Genomic DNA, 23657 nt, shown 5'->3' with positions numbered 1-23657 from the left:
GAGGCACTAATTAATCTGAGTGTGGTGTAAATAATAATGTACGAACGGTTACCGAGTGTTTGTTTATGCCACTCTGTTTATGGGTGATACGTGTGTCGCTGTCAGACTTGAGTTCCGGGGTCGATTTGATAAAACAAATTTGGCTGTAGTGGGTAGGTGGGGTGTTATAAGGTAAAACATGTGTTCGTTTACAAGTATATAAAACTAGAGAGTTTTTCCATAAAATATTTGGATACCATGTTTCCCAGACAATAAACTACTTTTCTTTTCAAGCCACCGATATGGGGCCAAGAAGCTCCATGATATAGGAAATTGTGCACAGAATTGTTCCCTAAGTAATTGTCCCCTAGTTTAAATCATTGGGAACCGCCTGTCCGTAGTGTGTGTTTTTGAACGACACAATTTGACATGAAGCTGAACATACACCATTTTTTTGAGCTTGGCGACTATTTACTGTAGAAATCGTACGCACGCCCGTAGCAGCTAATACGATTATACGGTGTTGTTTGTGTACCCTATGACCATCCACCCCACAGTATCCCTATAGACTATAGAAGGACTGTGCACACCCACACTTCACTGTTAAGACCGGGTATCACATGATACTGGTAATTTCATTTCCACCCGCATGTATGAGTACTGACAGAAATAGGCCCAGCACATATCTTCCTCATTTCACAACACACACGACGAACTCTGGTTCCGTGAGTTGTTTACACGACGAAATGACCTTTGCCGTGGATGACTAGATCCCCGGACTGGAATTGAACGTGATTCACCTATATAATACTAATAGGTCATGGTCCGTGCCAAGGAAACTACAATTTCAAAGGTGAACGTTTCGTAACAGCGGAAGTCACACTAATCGTCGTCGGAAGCAAGATAACACGTATCAACAACAACAAAACGTGCATCGTCCAACAAGAGGTGAATTTCGGTTACGTGACAACTGGAGTAAATTGAATTAACAGCTTGCACCGATCACAACAAAACTAATGTCATTATCGCCCTGTTTAGACTAGGTAGACGTGACACTTTGGTGTCAATTAGACTAGGACTTTTAGGCATATCAGATACACATCGAGTATTCACACCATGACACATTGCACAACCGGCAACGTGCCAGACACGTTCAAAATCGATTCAACCACCCTAACATAACGTGATTAAATCGTATGCAGTACGTGTGCATGGCCTTATACATGCACCATGGCGTAGTCCACGTCTTATCATGGTCCTATACCATGTTGTAGTCCATGTCATATCATGGCCCTCTACCATGATCAGGGGTACCAATGAAAGTGTAGCTTTTTAATGAAAATCACAGCTTTGACACCGTGCAGCATAGCTTGGTCAGGAAAAGCTTAACTGCAGGAATGGAATATGCTAGTTTTTGGTACTCACTAAAACGTCGAAGGACCTAACCTAAAGACCGAAGGACTTAAACGGGTGTAATGACTATAAAACCTGATATAAGTTACGTTGTTATACGTTGCATTTGTTCACAAATTATGCAGTAGCGAATAAATTTACAAATATACCTTGATAAATACAGTACATAAAAAATATAAAAGCGAAGCACCACAATTATAATATAAATATGAGCGAAGGACCTCGTTTTTATTGTAAATATGAGCGAATGACCATGATTACGTGGCTAATATGAGCGAAGGACCACGATTATATTATAAATATGAGCGAAGGACCACGATTATAATATAAATATGAGCGAAGGACCACGATATTATTATAAATATGAGCAAAGGACCACGATTATAATATAAATATGAGCGAAGGACCACGATTATATTATAAATATGAGCGAAGGACCATGATTACGTGACAAATATGAGCGAAGGACACGTTTATATTATAAATATGAGCGAAGGACCATGATTACGTGACAAATATGAGCGAAGGACCACGACTATAATATAAATATGAGCGAAGGACCACGATTATATTATAAATATGAGCAATGGACCACGATTATAATATAAATATGAGCAAAGGACCTCGATTATATTATAAATATGAGCGAAGGACCACGATTATAATATAAATATGAGCCAAGGACCACGATTATATTATAAATATGAGCAAAGGACCTCGAATATATTATAAATATGAGCGAAGGACCACGATTATATTATAAATATGAGCGAAGGACCATGATTACGTGACAAATATGAGCGAAGGACCACGTTTATATTATAAATATGAGCGAAGGACCATGATTACGTGACAAATATGAGCGAAGGACCACGATTATAATATAAATATGAGCGAAGGACCACGATTATATTATAAATATGAGCAAAGGACCACGATTATAATATAAATATGAGCGAAGGACCACGATTATATTATAAATATGAGCGAAGGACCATGATTACGTGACAAATATGAGCGAAGGACCACGATTATAATATAAATATGAGCGAAGGACCACGATTATAATATAAATATGAGCGAAGGACCACGATTATATTATAAATATGAGCAAAGGACCACGATTATAATATAAATATGAGCGAAGGACCACGATTATATTATAAATATGAGCGAAGGACCATGATTACGTGATAAATATGAGCGAAGGACCACGATTATATTATAAATATGAGCAAAGGATCACGTTTATATTATAAATATGAGCGAAGGACCACGATTATATTATAAATATGAGCGAAGGACCACGTTTATATTATAAATATGAGCAAAGGACCTCGTTTTTATTGTAAATATGAGCGAATGACCATGATTACGTGGCTAATATGAGCGAAGGACCACGATTATATTATAAATATGAGCGAAGGACCACGATTATAATATAAATATGAGCGAAGGACCACGATTATATTATAAATATGAGCAAAGGACCACGATTATAATATAAATATGAGCGAAGGACCACGATTATATTATAAATATGAGCAAAGAACCACGATTATAATATAAATATGAGCGAAGGACCACGTTTATATTATAAATATGAGCGAAGGACAACGATTATATTATAAATATGAGCGAAGGACCACGTTTATATTATAAATATGAGCGAAGGACCATGATTACGTGATAAATATGAGCGAAGGACCACGTTTATATTATAAATATGAGCGAAGGACCACGTTTTTATTTTAAATAATAGCGAAGGACCACGTTTATATTATAAATATGAGCGAAGGACCACGTTTATATTATAAATATGAGCGAAGGACCATGATTACGTGATAAATATGGGCGAAGGCTCACGTTTATAATATAAATATGAGCGAACAGTGACGACCACGTTTTTATTTTAAATAAGAGCGAAGGACCACGATTACGTGATAAATATTGAGCGAAGGACTACGTTTATAGTATACATATGAGCGAAGGGCCATGATTACATGATAAATATGAGCGAAGGACCACGTTTATATTATAAATATGAGCGAAGGACCACGTTTATATTATAAATATGAGCGAAGGGCCACGTTCATATTATAAATATGAGCGATGATTACGTGATAAATATTAGCGAAGGACCATGAGTACGTGATAAATAGGAGCGAAGGACCACAATTATAATATAAATATGAGCGAAGGACCTCGTTTTTATTGTAAATATGAGCGAATGAAAATGATTACGTGGCTAATATGAGCGAAGGACCACGATTATATTATAAATATGAGCGAAGGACCGTGATTACGTGACAAATATGAGCGAAGGACCACGGTTTATATTATAAATATGAGCGAAGGACCACGATTATATTATAAATATGAGCGAAGGACCACGTTTATATTATAAATATGAGCGAAGGACCATGATTACGTGATAAATATGAGCGAAGGACCACGTTTATATTATAAATATGAGCGAAGGACCACGTTTTTATTTTAAACAAGAGCGAAGGACCACGTTTATATTATAAATATGAGCGAAGGACCACGTTTATATTATAAATATGAGTGAAGGACCACGTTTATATTATAAATATGAGCGAAGGACCATGATTACGTGACAAATATGAGCGAAGGACCATGTTTACGTGATAAATATTAGCGAAGGACTATGATTACGTGATAAATATAAGCGAAGGACCATAATTACGTGGTAAACATGAGCGAAGGACCACGTTTATTTTATAAATCAGAGCGAAGGACCACGTTTATATTATAAATATGAGTGAAGGACCACGTTTATATTATAAATATGAGTGAAGGACCACGTTTATATTATAAATATGAGCGAAGGACCATGATTACGTGACAAATATGAGCGAAGGACCATGTTTACGTGATAAATATTAGCGAAGGACTATGATTACGTAATAAATATGAGCGAAGGACCATGATTACGTGATAAACATGAGCGAAGGACCACGTTTATATTATAAATATGAGCGAAGGGCCATGAGTACTTTATAAATATGAGCAAAGGACCACGTTTATATTATAAATATGAGCGAAGGACCACGTTTATATTATAAATATGAGCGAAGGGCCATGAGTACGTTATAAATATGAGCGAAGGACCACGTTTATTTTATAAATATGAGCGAAGGACCACGTTTATATTATAAATATGAGCGAAGGGCCACGTTCATGTTATAAATATGAGCGATGATTACGTGATAAATAGGAGCGAAGGACCATGAGTACGTGATAAATGCGACCGAAGGACCATGATTACGTGATAAATATGAGCGAAGGACCACGTTTATTTTATAAATCAGAGCGAAGGGCCACGTTTATAGTATAAATATGAGCGAAGGGCCACGTTCATGTTATAAATATGAGCGATGATTACGTGACAAATATGAGCGAAGGACCATGTTTACGTGATAAATATGAGCGAAGGACCATGATTACGTGATAAACATGAGCGAAGGACCACGTTTATATTATAAATATGAGCGAAGGACCACGTTTATATTATAAATATGAGCGAAGGGCCACGTTCATATTATAAATATGAGCGATGATTACGTGATAAATATGAGCGAAGGACCACAATTATAATATAAATATGAGCGAAGGACCTCGTTTTTATTGTAAATATGAGCGAATGACCATGATTACGTGGCTAATATGAGCGAAGGACCACGATTATATTATAAATATGAGCGAAGGACCGTGATTACGAGACAAATATGAGCGAAGGACCACGGTTTATATTATAAATATGAGCGAAGGACCACGATTATATTATAAATATGAGAGAAGGACCACGTTTATATTATAAATATGAGCGAAGGACCAAGATTACGTGATAAATATGAGCGAAGGACCACGTTTATATTATAAATATGAGCGAAGGACCACGTTTTTATTTTAAATAAGAGCGAAGGACCACGTTTATATTATAAATATGAGCGAAGGACCACGTTTATATTATAAATATGCGTGAAGGACCACGTTTATATTATAAATATGAGCGAAGGACCATGATTACGTGACAAATATGAGCGAAGGACCATCTTTACGTGATAAATATGAGCGAAGGACTATGATTACGTGATAAATATGAGCGAAGGACCATGATTACGTGATAAACATGAGCGAAGGACCTCGTTTATTTTATAAATCAGAGCGAAAGACCACGTTTATATTATAAATATGAGTGAAGGACCACGTTTATATTATAAATATGAGTGAAGACACCACGTTTATATAATAAATATGAGCGAAGGACCATGATTACGTGATAAATATGAGCGAAGGACCACGTTTATATTATAAATATGAGCGAAGGACCACGTTTTTATTTTAAATAAGAGCGAAGGACCACGTTTATATTATAAATATGAGCGAAGGACCATGATTACGTGATAAATATGGGCGAAGGCTCACGTTTATAATATAAATATGAGCGAACAGTGACGACCACGTTTTTATTTTAAATAAGAGCGAAGGACCACGATTACGTGATAAATATTGAGCGAAGGACTACGTTTATATTATACATATGAGCGAAGGGCCATGATTACATGATAAATATGAGCGAAGGACCACGTTTATATTATAAATATGAGCGAAGGACCACGTTTATATTATAAATATGAGCGAAGGGCCACGTTCATATTATAAATATGAGCGATGATTACGTGATAAAAATGAGCGAAGGACCATGAGTACGTGATAAATAGGAGCGAAGGACCACAATTATAATATAAATATGAGCGAAGGACCTCGTTTTTATTGTAAATATGAGCGAATGACCATGATTACGTGGCTAATATGAGCGAAGGACCACGATTATATTATAAATATGAGCGAAGGACCGTGATTACGTGACAAATATGAGCGAAGGACCACGGTTTATATTATAAATATGAGCGAAGGACCACGATTATATTATAAACATGAGCGAAGGAACACGTTTATATTATAAATATGAGCGAAGGACCATGATTACGTGATAAATATGAGCGAAGGACCACGTTTATATTATAAATATGAGCGAAGGACCACGTTTTTATTTTAAATAAGATTGAAGGACCACGTTTATATTATCAATATGAGCGAAGGACCAAGTTTATATTATAAATATGAGTGAAGGACCAGGTTTATATTATAAATATGAGCGAAGGACCATGATTACGTGACAAATATGAACGAAGGACCATGTTTACGTGATAAATATTAGCGAAGGACTATGATTACGTGATAAATATGAGCGAAGGACCATGATTACGTGATAAACATGAGCGAAGGACCACGTTTATTTTATAAATCAGAGCGAAGGACCACGTTTATATTATAAATATGAGTGAAGGACCACGTTTATATTATAAATATGAGTGAAGGACCACGTTTATATTATAAATATGAGCGAAGGACCATGATTACGTGACAAATATGAGCGAAGGATCATGTTTACGTGATAAATATTAGCGAAGGACTATGATTACGTGATAAATATGAGCGAAGGACCATGATTACGTGATAAACATGAGCGAAGGACCACGTTTATATTATAAATATGAGCGAAGGGCCATGAGTACGTTATAAATATGAGCGAAGGACAACGTTTATATTATAAATATGAGCGAAGGACCACGTTTATATTATAAATATGAGCGAAGGACCATGATTACGTGATAAATATGAGCGAAGGACCACGTTTATATTATAAATATCAGCGAAGGACCACGTTTTTATTTTAAATAAGAGCGAAGGACCACGTTTATATTATAAATATGAGCGAAGGACCACGTTTATATTATAAATATGAGTGAAGGACCACGTTTATATGATAAATATGAGCGAAGGACCATGATTACGTGACAAATATGAGCGAAGGACCATGTTTACGTGATAAATATTAGCGAAGGACTATGATTACGTGATAAATATGAGCGAAGGACCATGATTACGTGATAAACATGAGCGAAGGACCACGTTTATTTTATAAATCAGAGCGAAGGACCACGTTTATATTATAAATATGAGTGAAGAACCACGTTTATATTATAAATATGAGTGAAGGACCACGTTTATATTATAAATATGAGCGAAGGACCATGATTACGTGACATATATGAGCGAAGGACCTTGTTTACGTGATAAATATTAGCGAAGGACTATGATTACGTGATAAATATGAGCGAAGGACCATGATTACGTGATAAACATGAGCGAAGGACCACGTTTATATTATAAATATGAGCGAAGGGCCATGAGTACTTTATAAATATGAGCGAAGGGCCACGTTTATATTATAAATATGAGCGAAGGGCCATGAGTACGTTTATAAATATGAGCGAAGGGCCATGAGTACGTTTATAAATATGAGCGAAGGACCACGTTTATATTATAAATATGAGCGAAGGACCACGTTTATATTATAAATATGAGCGAAGGGCCATGAGTACGTTATAAATATGAGCGAAGAACCACGTTCATGTTATAAATATGAGCGATGATTACGTGATAAATAGGAGCGAAGGACCATGAGTACGTGATAAATGCGACCGAAGGACCATGATTACTTGATAAATATGAGCGAAGGACCACGTTTATTTTATAAATCTGAGCGAAGGACCACGTTTGTATTATAAATATGAGTGAAGGACCACGTTTATATTATAAATATGAGCCAAGGACCATGATTACGTGACAAATATGAGCAAAGGACCATGTTTACGTGATAAATATGAGCGAAGGACCACGTTTATTTTATAAATCAGAGCGAAGGACCACGTTTATATTATAAATATGAGTGAAGGACCACGTTTATATTATAAATATGAGTGAAGGACCACGTTTATATTATAAATATGAGCGAAGGACCATGATTACGTGGCTAATATGAGCGAAGGACCACGATTATATTATAAATATGAGCGAAGGACCGTGATTACGTGACAAATATGAGCGAAGGACCACGGTTTATATTATAAATATGAGCGAAGGACCTCGATTATATTATAAACATGAGCGAAGGAACACGTTTATATTATAAATATGAGCGAAGGACCATGATTACGTGATAAATATGAGCGAAGGACCACGTTTATATTATAAATATGAGCGAAGGACCACGTTTTTATTTTAAATAAGAGCGAAGGACCACGTTTATATTATAAATATGAGCGAAGGACCAATTTTATATTATAAATATGAGTGAAGGACCACGTTTATATTATAAATATGAGCGAAGGACCATGATTACGTGACAAATATGAGCGAAGGACCATGTTTACGTGATAAATATTAGCGAAGGACTATGATTACGTGATAAATATGAGCGAAGGACCATGATTACGTGATAAACATGAGCGAAGGACCACGTTTATTTTATAAATCAGAGCGAAGGACCACGTTTATATTATAAATATGAGTGAAGGACCACGTTTATATTATAAATATGAGTGAAGGACCACGTTTATATTATAAATATGAGCGAAGGACCATGATTACGTGACAAATATGAGCGAAGGACCATGTTTACGTGATAAATATTAGCGAAAGACTATGATTACGTGATAAATATGAGCGAAGGACCATGATTACGTGATAAACATGAGCGAAGGACCACGTTTATATTATAAATATGAGCGAAGGGCCATGAGTACGTTATAAATATGAGCGAAGGACAACGTTTATATTATAAATATGAGCGAAGGACCACGTTTATATTATAAATATGAGCGAAGGACCATGATTACGTGATAAATATGAGCGAAGGACCACGTTTATATTATAAATATGAGCGAAGGACCACGTTTTTATTTTAAGTAAGAGCGAAGGACCACGTTTATATTATAAATATGAGCGAAGGACCACGTTTATATTATAAATATGAGTGAAGGACCACGTTTATATTATAAATATGAGCGAAGGACCATGATTACGTGACAAATATGAGCGAAGGACCATGTTTACGTGATAAATATTAGCGAAGGACTATGATTACGTGATAAATATGAGCGAAGGACCATGATTACGTGATAAACATGAGCGAAGGACCACGTTTATTTTATAAATCAGAGCGAAGGACCACGTTTATATTATAAATATGAGTGAAGGACCACGTTTATATTATAAATATGAGTGAAGGACCACGTTTATATTATAAATATGAGTGAAGGACCACGTTTATATTATAAATATGAGTGAAGGACCACGTTTATATTATAAATATGAGCGAAGGACCATGATTACGTGATAAACATGAGCGAAGGACCACGTTTATTTTATAAATCAGAGCGAAGGACCACGTTCATATTATAAATATGAGTGAAGGACCACGTTTATATTATAAATATGAGTGAAGGACCACGTTTATATTATAAATATGAGCGAAGGACCATGATTACGTGACAAATATGAGCGAAGGACCATGTTTACGTGATAAATATTAGCGAAGGACTATGATTACGTGATAAATATGAGCGAAGGACCATGATTACGTGATAAACATGAGCGAAGGACCACGTTTATATTATAAATATGAGCGAAGGGCCATGAGTACGTTATAAATATGAGCGAAGGACAACGTTTATATTATAAATATGAGCGAAGGACCACGTTTATATTATAAATATGAGCGAAGGACCATGATTACGTGATAAATATGAGCGAAGGACCACGTTTATATTATAAATATGAGCGAAGGACCACGTTTTTATTTTAAGTAAGAGCGAAGGACCACGTTTATATTATAAATATGAGCGAAGGACCACGTTTATATTATAAATATGAGTGAAGGACCACGTTTATATTATAAATATGAGCGAAGGACCATGATTACGTGACAAATATGAGCGAAGGACCATGTTTACGTGATAAATATTAGCGAAGGACTATGATTACGTGATAAATATGAGCGAAGGACCATGATTACGTGATAAACATGAGCGAAGGACCACGTTTATTTTATAAATCAGAGCGAAGGACCACGTTTATATTATAAATATGAGTGAAGGACCACGTTTATATTATAAATATGAGTGAAGGACCACGTTTATATTATAAATATGAGTGAAGGACCACGTTTATATTATAAATATGAGTGAAGGACCACGTTTATATTATAAATATGAGCGAAGGACCATGATTACGTGATAAACATGAGCGAAGGACCACGTTTATTTTATAAATCAGAGCGAAGGACCACGTTCATATTATAAATATGAGTGAAGGACCACGTTTATATTATAAATATGAGTGAAGGACCACGTTTATATTATAAATATGAGCGAAGGACCATGATTACGTGACAAATATGAGCGAAGGACCATGTTTACGTGATAAATATTAGCGAAGACTATGATTACGTGATAAATATGAGCGAAGGACCATGATTACATGATAAACATGAGCGAAGGACCACGTTTATATTATAAATATGAGCGAAGGGCCATGAGTACGTTATAAATATGAGCGAAGGACAACGTTTATATTATAAATATGAGCGAAGGTCCACGTTTATATTATAAATATGAGCGAAGGGCCATGAGTACGTTATAAATATGAGCGAAGAACCACGTTCATGTTATAAATATGAGCGATGATTACGTGATAAATAGGAGCGAAAGACCATGATTACGTGATAAATATGAGCGAAGGACCACGTTTATTTCATAAATCAGAGCGAAGGGCCACGTTTATAGTATAAATATGAGTGAAAGACCACGTTTATATTATAAATATGAGCGAAGGACCATGATTACGTGACAAATATGAGCGAAGGACCATGTTTACGTGATAAATATGAGCGAAGGACCATGATTACGTGATAAACATGAGCGAAGGACCACGTTTATATTATAAATATGAGCGAAGGACCACGTTTATATTATAAATATGAGCGAAGGGCCACGTTCATATTATAAATATGAGCGATGTTTACGTGATAAATATGAGCGAAGGACCATGAGTACGTGATAAATAGGAGCGAAGGACCACAATTATAATATAAATATGAGCGAAGGACCTCGTTTATTTTATAAATATGAGCGAAGGACCACGTTTATATTATAAATATGAGCGAAGGGCCACGTTCATGTTATAAATATGAGCGATGATTACGTGATAAATAGGAGCGAAGGACCATGAGTACGTGATAAATGCGACCGAAGGACCATGATTACGTGATAAATATGAGCGAAGGACCACGTTTATTTTATAAATCAGAGCGAAGGGCCACGTTTATAGTATAAATATGAGCGAAGGGCCACGTTCATGTTATAAATATGAGCGATGATTACGTGACAAATATGAGCGAAGGACCATGTTTACGTGATAAATATGAGCGAAGGACCATGATTACGTGATAAACATGAGCGAAGGACCACGTTTATATTATAAATATGAGCGAAGGACCACGTTTATATTATAAATATGAGCGAAGGGCCACGTTCATATTATAAATATGAGCGATGATTACGTGATAAATATGAGCGAAGGACCACAATTATAATATAAATATGAGCGAAGGACCTCGTTTTTATTGTAAATATGAGCGAATGACCATGATTACGTGGCTAATATGAGCGAAGGACCACGATTATATTATAAATATGAGCGAAGGACCGTGATTACGAGACAAATATGAGCGAAGGACCACGGTTTATATTATAAATATGAGCGAAGGACCACGATTATATTATAAATATGAGAGAAGGACCACGTTTATATTATAAATATGAGCGAAGGACCAAGATTACGTGATAAATATGAGCGAAGGACCACGTTTATATTATAAATATGAGCGAAGGACCACGTTTTTATTTTAAATAAGAGCGAAGGACCACGTTTATATTATAAATATGAGCGAAGGACCACGTTTATATTATAAATATGCGTGAAGGACCACGTTTATATTATAAATATGAGCGAAGGACCATGATTACGTGACAAATATGAGCGAAGGACCATCTTTACGTGATAAATATGAGCGAAGGACTATGATTACGTGATAAATATGAGCGAAGGACCATGATTACGTGATAAACATGAGCGAAGGACCTCGTTTATTTTATAAATCAGAGCGAAAGACCACGTTTATATTATAAATATGAGTGAAGGACCACGTTTATATTATAAATATGAGTGAAGACACCACGTTTATATAATAAATATGAGCGAAGGACCATGATTACGTGATAAATATGAGCGAAGGACCACGTTTATATTATAAATATGAGCGAAGGACCACGTTTTTATTTTAAATAAGAGCGAAGGACCACGTTTATATTATAAATATGAGCGAAGGACCATGATTACGTGATAAATATGGGCGAAGGCTCACGTTTATAATATAAATATGAGCGAACAGTGACGACCACGTTTTTATTTTAAATAAGAGCGAAGGACCACGATTACGTGATAAATATTGAGCGAAGGACTACGTTTATATTATACATATGAGCGAAGGGCCATGATTACATGATAAATATGAGCGAAGGACCACGTTTATATTATAAATATGAGCGAAGGACCACGTTTATATTATAAATATGAGCGAAGGGCCACGTTCATATTATAAATATGAGCGATGATTACGTGATAAAAATGAGCGAAGGACCATGAGTACGTGATAAATAGGAGCGAAGGACCACAATTATAATATAAATATGAGCGAAGGACCTCGTTTTTATTGTAAATATGAGCGAATGACCATGATTACGTGGCTAATATGAGCGAAGGACCACGATTATATTATAAATATGAGCGAAGGACCGTGATTACGTGACAAATATGAGCGAAGGACCACGGTTTATATTATAAATATGAGCGAAGGACCACGATTATATTATAAACATGAGCGAAGGAACACGTTTATATTATAAATATGAGCGAAGGACCATGATTACGTGATAAATATGAGCGAAGGACCACGTTTATATTATAAATATGAGCGAAGGACCACGTTTTTATTTTAAATAAGATTGAAGGACCACGTTTATATTATCAATATGAGCGAAGGACCAAGTTTATATTATAAATATGAGTGAAGGACCAGGTTTATATTATAAATATGAGCGAAGGACCATGATTACGTGACAAATATGAACGAAGGACCATGTTTACGTGATAAATATTAGCGAAGGACTATGATTACGTGATAAATATGAGCGAAGGACCATGATTACGTGATAAACATGAGCGAAGGACCACGTTTATTTTATAAATCAGAGCGAAGGACCACGTTTATATTATAAATATGAGTGAAGGACCACGTTTATATTATAAATATGAGTGAAGGACCACGTTTATATTATAAATATGAGCGAAGGACCATGATTACGTGACAAATATGAGCGAAGGATCATGTTTACGTGATAAATATTAGCGAAGGACTATGATTACGTGATAAATATGAGCGAAGGACCATGATTACGTGATAAACATGAGCGAAGGACCACGTTTATATTATAAATATGAGCGAAGGGCCATGAGTACGTTATAAATATGAGCGAAGGACAACGTTTATATTATAAATATGAGCGAAGGACCACGTTTATATTATAAATATGAGCGAAGGACCATGATTACGTGATAAATATGAGCGAAGGACCACGTTTATATTATAAATATCAGCGAAGGACCACGTTTTTATTTTAAATAAGAGCGAAGGACCACGTTTATATTATAAATATGAGCGAAGGACCACGTTTATATTATAAATATGAGTGAAGGACCACGTTTATATGATAAATATGAGCGAAGGACCATGATTACGTGACAAATATGAGCGAAGGACCATGTTTACGTGATAAATATTAGCGAAGGACTATGATTACGTGATAAATATGAGCGAAGGACCATGATTACGTGATAAACATGAGCGAAGGACCACGTTTATATTATAAATATGAGCGAAGGACCATGATTACGTGATAAACATGAGCGAAGGACCACGTTTATTTTATAAATCAGAGCGAAGGACCACGTTCATATTATAAATATGAGTGAAGGACCACGTTTATATTATAAATATGAGTGAAGGACCACGTTTATATTATAAATATGAGCGAAGGACCATGATTACGTGACAAATATGAGCGAAGGACCATGTTTACGTGATAAATATTAGCGAAGACTATGATTACGTGATAAATATGAGCGAAGGACCATGATTACATGATAAACATGAGCGAAGGACCACGTTTATATTATAAATATGAGCGAAGGGCCATGAGTACGTTATAAATATGAGCGAAGGACAACGTTTATATTATAAATATGAGCGAAGGTCCACGTTTATATTATAAATATGAGCGAAGGGCCATGAGTACGTTATAAATATGAGCGAAGAACCACGTTCATGTTATAAATATGAGCGATGATTACGTGATAAATAGGAGCGAAAGACCATGATTACGTGATAAATATGAGCGAAGGACCACGTTTATTTCATAAATCAGAGCGAAGGGCCACGTTTATAGTATAAATATGAGTGAAAGACCACGTTTATATTATAAATATGAGCGAAGGACCATGATTACGTGACAAATATGAGCGAAGGACCATGTTTACGTGATAAATATGAGCGAAGGACCATGATTACGTGATAAACATGAGCGAAGGACCACGTTTATATTATAAATATGAGCGAAGGACCACGTTTATATTATAAATATGAGCGAAGGGCCACGTTCATATTATAAATATGAGCGATGTTTACGTGATAAATATGAGCGAAGGACCATGAGTACGTGATAAATAGGAGCGAAGGACCACAATTATAATATAAATATGAGCGAAGGACCTCGTTTATTTTATAAATATGAGCGAAGGACCACGTTTATATTATAAATATGAGCGAAGGGCCACGTTCATGTTATAAATATGAGCGATGATTACGTGATAAATAGGAGCGAAGGACCATGAGTACGTGATAAATGCGACCGAAGGACCATGATTACGTGATAAATATGAGCGAAGGACCACGTTTATTTTATAAATCAGAGCGAAGGGCCACGTTTATAGTATAAATATGAGCGAAGGGCCACGTTCATGTTATAAATATGAGCGATGATTACGTGACAAATATGAGCGAAGGACCATGTTTACGTGATAAATATGAGCGAAGGACCATGATTACGTGATAAACATGAGCGAAGGACCACGTTTATATTATAAATATGAGCGAAGGACCACGTTTATATTATAAATATGAGCGAAGGGCCACGTTCATATTATAAATATGAGCGATGATTACGTGATAAATATGAGCGAAGGACCACAATTATAATATAAATATGAGCGAAGGACCTCGTTTTTATTGTAAATATGAGCGAATGACCATGATTACGTGGCTAATATGAGCGAAGGACCACGATTATATTATAAATATGAGCGAAGGACCGTGATTACGAGACAAATATGAGCGAAGGACCACGGTTTATATTATAAATATGAGCGAAGGACCACGATTATATTATAAATATGAGAGAAGGACCACGTTTATATTATAAATATGAGCGAAGGACCAAGATTACGTGATAAATATGAGCGAAGGACCACGTTTATATTATAAATATGAGCGAAGGACCACGTTTTTATTTTAAATAAGAGCGAAGGACCACGTTTATATTATAAATATGAGCGAAGGACCACGTTTATATTATAAATATGCGTGAAGGACCACGTTTATATTATAAATATGAGCGAAGGACCATGATTACGTGACAAATATGAGCGAAGGACCATCTTTACGTGATAAATATGAGCGAAGGACTATGATTACGTGATAAATATGAGCGAAGGACCATGATTACGTGATAAACATGAGCGAAGGACCTCGTTTATTTTATAAATCAGAGCGAAAGACCACGTTTATATTATAAATATGAGTGAAGGACCACGTTTATATTATAAATATGAGTGAAGACACCACGTTTATATAATAAATATGAGCGAAGGACCATGATTACGTGATAAATATGAGCGAAGGACCACGTTTATATTATAAATATGAGCGAAGGACCACGTTTTTATTTTAAATAAGAGCGAAGGACCACGTTTATATTATAAATATGAGCGAAGGACCATGATTACGTGATAAATATGGGCGAAGGCTCACGTTTATAATATAAATATGAGCGAACAGTGACGACCACGTTTTTATTTTAAATAAGAGCGAAGGACCACGATTACGTGATAAATATTGAGCGAAGGACTACGTTTATATTATACATATGAGCGAAGGGCCATGATTACATGATAAATATGAGCGAAGGACCACGTTTATATTATAAATATGAGCGAAGGACCACGTTTATATTATAAATATGAGCGAAGGGCCACGTTCATATTATAAATATGAGCGATGATTACGTGATAAAAATGAGCGAAGGACCATGAGTACGTGATAAATAGGAGCGAAGGACCACAATTATAATATAAATATGAGCGAAGGACCTCGTTTTTATTGTAAATATGAGCGAATGACCATGATTACGTGGCTAATATGAGCGAAGGACCACGATTATATTATAAATATGAGCGAAGGACCGTGATTACGTGACAAATATGAGCGAAGGACCACGGTTTATATTATAAATATGAGCGAAGGACCACGATTATATTATAAACATGAGCGAAGGAACACGTTTATATTATAAATATGAGCGAAGGACCATGATTACGTGATAAATATGAGCGAAGGACCACGTTTATATTATAAATATGAGCGAAGGACCACGTTTTTATTTTAAATAAGATTGAAGGACCACGTTTATATTATCAATATGAGCGAAGGACCAAGTTTATATTATAAATATGAGTGAAGGACCAGGTTTATATTATAAATATGAGCGAAGGACCATGATTACGTGACAAATATGAACGAAGGACCATGTTTACGTGATAAATATTAGCGAAGGACTATGATTACGTGATAAATATGAGCGAAGGACCATGATTACGTGATAAACATGAGCGAAGGACCACGTTTATTTTATAAATCAGAGCGAAGGACCACGTTTATATTATAAATATGAGTGAAGGACCACGTTTATATTATAAATATGAGTGAAGGACCACGTTTATATTATAAACATGAGCGAAGGACCATGATTACGTGACAAATATGAGCGAAGGATCATGTTTACGTGATAAATATTAGCGAAGGACTATGATTACGTGATAAATATGAGCGAAGGACCATGATTACGTGATAAACATGAGCGAAGGACCACGTTTATATTATAAATATGAGCGAAGGGCCATGAGTACGTTATAAATATGAGCGAAGGACAACGTTTATATTATAAATATGAGCGAAGGACCACGTTTATATTATAAATATGAGCGAAGGACCATGATTACGTGATAAATATGAGCGAAGGACCACGTTTATATTATAAATATCAGCGAAGGACCACGTTTTTATTTTAAATAAGAGCGAAGGACCACGTTTATATTATAAATATGAGCGAAGGACCACGTTTATATTATAAATATGAGTGAAGGACCACGTTTATATGATAAATATGAGCGAAGGACCATGATTACGTGACAAATATGAGCGAAGGACCATGTTTACGTGATAAATATTAGCGAAGGACTATGATTACGTGATAAATATGAGCGAAGGACCATGATTACGTGATAAACATGAGCGAAGGACCACGTTTATTTTATAAATCAGAGCGAAGGACCACGTTTATATTATAAATATGAGTGAAGAACCACGTTTATATTATAAATATGAGTGAAGGACCACGTTTATATTATAAATATGAGCGAAGGACCATGATTACGTGACATATATGAGCGAAGGACCTTGTTTACGTGATAAATATTAGCGAAGGACTATGATTACGTGATAAATATGAGCGAAGGACCATGATTACGTGATAAACATGAGCGAAGGACCACGTTTATATTATAAATATGAGCGAAGGGCCATGAGTACTTTATAAATATGAGCGAAGGGCCACGTTTATATTATAAATATGAGCGAAGGACCACGTTTATATTATAAATATGAGCGAAGGGCCATGAGTACGTTTATAAATATGAGCGAAGGACCACGTTTATATTATAAATATGAGCGAAGGACCACGTTTATATTATAAATATGAGCGAAGGGCCATGAGTACGTTATAAATATGAGCGAAGAACCACGTTCATGTTATAAATATGAGCGATGATTACGTGATAAATAGGAGCGAAGGACCATGAGTACGTGATAAATGCGACCGAAGGACCATGATTACTTGATAAATATGAGCGAAGGACCACGTTTATTTTATAAATCTGAGCGAAGGACCACGTTTGTATTATAAATATGAGTGAAGGACCACGTTTATATTATAAATATGAGCCAAGGACCATGATTACGTGACAAATATGAGCAAAGGACCATGTTTACGTGATAAATATGAGCGAAGGACCACGTTTATTTTATAAATCAGAGCGAAGGACCACGTTTATATTATAAATATGAGTGAAGGACCACGTTTATATTATAAATATGAGTGAAGGACCACGTTTATATTATAAATATGAGCGAAGGACCATGATTACGTGGCTAATATGAGCGAAGGACCACGATTATATTATAAATATGAGCGAAGGACCGTGATTACGTGACAAATATGAGCGAAGGACCACGGTTTATATTATAAATATGAGCGAAGGACCTCGATTATATTATAAACATGAGCGAAGGAACACGTTTATATTATAAATATGAGCGAAGGACCATGATTACGTGATAAATATGAGCGAAGGACCACGTTTATATTATAAATATGAGCGAAGGACCACGTTTTTATTTTAAATAAGAGCGAAGGACCACGTTTATATTATAAATATGAGCGAAGGACCAATTTTATATTATAAATATGAGTGAAGGACCACGTTTATATTATAAATATGAGCGAAGGACCATGATTACGTGACAAATATGAGCGAAGGACCATGTTTACGTGATAAATATTAGCGAAGGACTATGATTACGTGATAAATATGAGCGAAGGACCATGATTACGTGATAAACATGAGCGAAGGACCACGTTTATTTTATAAATCAGAGCGAAGGACCACGTTTATATTATAAATATGAGTGAAGGACCACGTTTATATTATAAATATGAGTGAAGGACCACGTTTATATTATAAATATGAGCGAAGGACCATGATTACGTGACAAATATGAGCGAAGGACCATGTTTACGTGATAAATATTAGCGAAGGACTATGATTACGTGATAAATATGAGCGAAGGACCATGATTACGTGATAAACATGAGCGAAGGACCACGTTTATATTATAAATATGAGCGAAGGGCCATGAGTACGTTATAAATATGAGCGAAGGACAACGTTTATATTATAAATATGAGCGAAGGACCACGTTTATATTATAAATATGAGCGAAGGACCATGATTACGTGATAAATATGAGCGAAGGACCACGTTTATATTATAAATATGAGCGAAGGACCACGTTTTTATTTTAAGTAAGAGCGAAGGACCACGTTTATATTATAAATATGAGCGAAGGACCACGTTTATATTATAAATATGAGTGAAGGACCACGTTTATATTATAAATATGAGCGAAGGACCATGATTACGTGACAAATATGAGCGAAGGACCATGTTTACGTGATAAATATTAGCGAAGGACTATGATTACGTGATAAATATGAGCGAAGGACCATGATTACGTGATAAACATGAGCGAAGGACCACGTTTATTTTATAAATCAGAGCGAAGGACCACGTTTATATTATAAATATGAGTGAAGGACCACGTTTATATTATAAATATGAGTGAAGGACCACGTTTATATTATAAATATGAGTGAAGGACCACGTTTATATTATAAATATGAGTGAAGGACCACGTTTATATTATAAATATGAGCGAAGGACCATGATTACGTGATAAACATGAGCGAAGGACCACGTTTATTTTATAAATCAGAGCGAAGGACCACGTTCATATTATAAATATGAGTGAAGGACCACGTTTATATTATAAATATGAGTGAAGGACCACGTTTATATTATAAATATGAGCGAAGGACCATGATTACGTGACAAATATGAGCGAAGGACCATGTTTACGTGATAAATATTAGCGAAGGACTATGATTACGTGATAAATATGAGCGAAGGACCATGATTACGTGATAAACATGAGCGAAGGACCACGTTTATATTATAAATATGAGCGAAGGGCCATGAGTACGTTATAAATATGAGCGAAGGACAACGTTTATATTATAAATATGAGCGAAGGACCACGTTTATATTATAAATATGAGCGAAGGACCATGATTACGTGATAAATATGAGCGAAGGACCACGTTTATATTATAAATATGAGCGAAGGACCACGTTTTTATTTTAAGTAAGAGCGAAGGACCACGTTTATATTATAAATATGAGCGAAGGACCACGTTTATATTATAAATATGAGTGAAGGACCACGTTTATATTATAAATATGAGCGAAGGACCATGATTACGTGACAAATATGAGCGAAGGACCATGTTTACGTGATAAATATTAGCGAAGGACTATGATTACGTGATAAATATGAGCGAAGGACCATGATTACGTGATAAACATGAGCGAAGGACCACGTTTATTTTATAAATCAGAGCGAAGGACCACGTTTATATTATAAATATGAGTGAAGGACCACGTTTATATTATAAATATGAGTGAAGGACCACGTTTATATTATAAATATGAGTGAAGGACCACGTTTATATTATAAATATGAGTGAAGGACCACGTTTATATTATAAATATGAGCGAAGGACCATGATTACGTGATAAACATGAGCGAAGGACCACGTTTATTTTATAAATCAGAGCGAAGGACCACGTTCATATTATAAATATGAGTGAAGGACCACGTTTATATTATAAATATGAGTGAAGGACCACGTTTATATTATAAATATGAGCGAAGGACCATGATTACGTGACAAATATGAGCGAAGGACCATGTTTACGTGATAAATATTAGCGAAGACTATGATTACGTGATAAATATGAGCGAAGGACCATGATTACATGATAAACATGAGCGAAGGACCACGTTTATATTATAAATATGAGCGAAGGGCCATGAGTACGTTATAAATATGAGCGAAGGACCACGTTTATTTCATAAATCAGAGCGAAGGGCCACGTTTATAGTATAAATATGAGTGAAAGACCACGTTTATATTATAAATATGAGCGAAGGACCATGATTACGTGACAAATATGAGCGAAGGACCATGTTTACGTGATAAATATGAGCGAAGGACCATGATTACGTGATAAACATGAGCGAAGGACCACGTTTATATTATAAATATGAGCGAAGGACCACGTTTATATTATAAATATGAGCGAAGGGCCACGTTCATATTATAAATATGAGCGATGTTTACGTGATAAATATGAGCGAAGGACCATGAGTACGTGATAAATACGACCGAAGGACCACGTTTATTTCATAAATCAGAGCGAAGGGCCACGTTTATAGTATAAATATGAGTGAAAGACCACGTTTATATTATAAATATGAGCGAAGGACCATGATTACGTGACAAATATGAGCGAAGGACCATGTTTACGTGATAAATATGAGCGAAGGACCATGATTACGTGATAAACATGAGCGAAGGACCACGTTTATATTATAAATATGAGCGAAGGACCACGTTTATATTATAAATATGAGCGAAGGGCCACGTTCATATTATAAATATGAGCGATGTTTACGTGATAAATATGAGCGAAGGACCATGAGTACGTGATAAATAGGAGCGAAGGACCACAATTATAATATAAATATGAGCGAAGGACCTCGTTTTTATTGTAAATATGAGCGAATGACCATGATTACGTGGCTAATATGAGCGAAGGACCACGATTATATTATAAATATGAGCGAAGGACCGTGATTACGTGACAAATATGAGCGAAGGACCACGGTTTATATTATAAATATGAGCGAAGGACCACTATTATATTATAAACATGAGCGAAGGAACACGTTTATATTATAAATATGAGCGAAGGACCATGATTACGTGATAAATATGAGCGAAGGACCACGTTTATTTTATAAATATGAGCGGAGGACCACGTTTTTATTTTAAATAAGAGCGAAGGACCACGTTTATATTATAAATATGAGCGAAGGACCAAGTTTATATTATAAATATGAGTGAAGGACCACGTTTATATTATAAATATGAGCGAAGGACCATGATTACGTGACAAATATGAGCGAAGGACCATGTTTACGTGATAAATATTAGCGAAGGACTATGATTACGTGATAAATATGAGCGAAGGACCATGATTACGTGATAAACATGAACGAAGGACCACGTTTATTTTATAAATATGAGCGAAGGACCACGTTTATATTATAAATATGAGTAAAGGTCCACGTTTATATTATAAATATGAGCGAAGGACCATGATTACGTGACAAATATGAGCGAAGGACCATGTTTACGTGATAAATATTAGCAAAGGACTATGATTACGTGATAAATATGAGCGAAGGACCATGATTACGTGATAAACATGAGCGAAGGACCACGTTTATATTATAAATATGAGCGAAGGGCCATGAGTACGTTATAAATATGAGCGAAGGACCACGTTTATATTATAAATATGAGCGAAGGACCACGTTTATATTATAAATATGAGCGAAGGGCCATGAGTACGTTATAAATATGAGCGAAGAACCACGTTCATGTTATAAATATGAGCGATGATTACGTGATAAATAGGAGCGAAGGACCATGAGTACGTGATAAATACGACCGAAGGACCATGATTACGTGATAAATATGAGCGAAGGACCACGTTTATTTTATAAATCAGAGCGAAGGGCCACGTTTATAGTATAAATATGAGTGAAGGACCACGTTTATATTATATATATGAGCGAAGGACCATGATTACGTGACAAATATGAGCGAAGGACCATGTTTACGTGATAAATATGAGCGAAGGACCATGATTACTTGATAAACATGAGCGAAGGACCACGTTTATATTATAAATATGAGCGAAGGACCACGTTTATATTATAAATATGAGCGAAGGGCCACGTTCATATTATAAATATAAGCGATGATTACGTGATAAATATGAGCGAAGGACCATGAGTACGTGATAAATACGACCGAAGGACCATGATTACGTGATAAATATGAGCGAAGGAC

This window comes from Saccoglossus kowalevskii, chromosome 14, assembly GCF_978046115.1.
Source record: "Saccoglossus kowalevskii chromosome 14, keSacKowa6.1, whole genome shotgun sequence".
Taxonomy (NCBI): domain Eukaryota; kingdom Metazoa; phylum Hemichordata; class Enteropneusta; family Harrimaniidae; genus Saccoglossus; species Saccoglossus kowalevskii.
The sequence above is the reverse complement of the archived record's forward strand: the minus strand, read 5'-3'. Positions refer to the sequence as shown.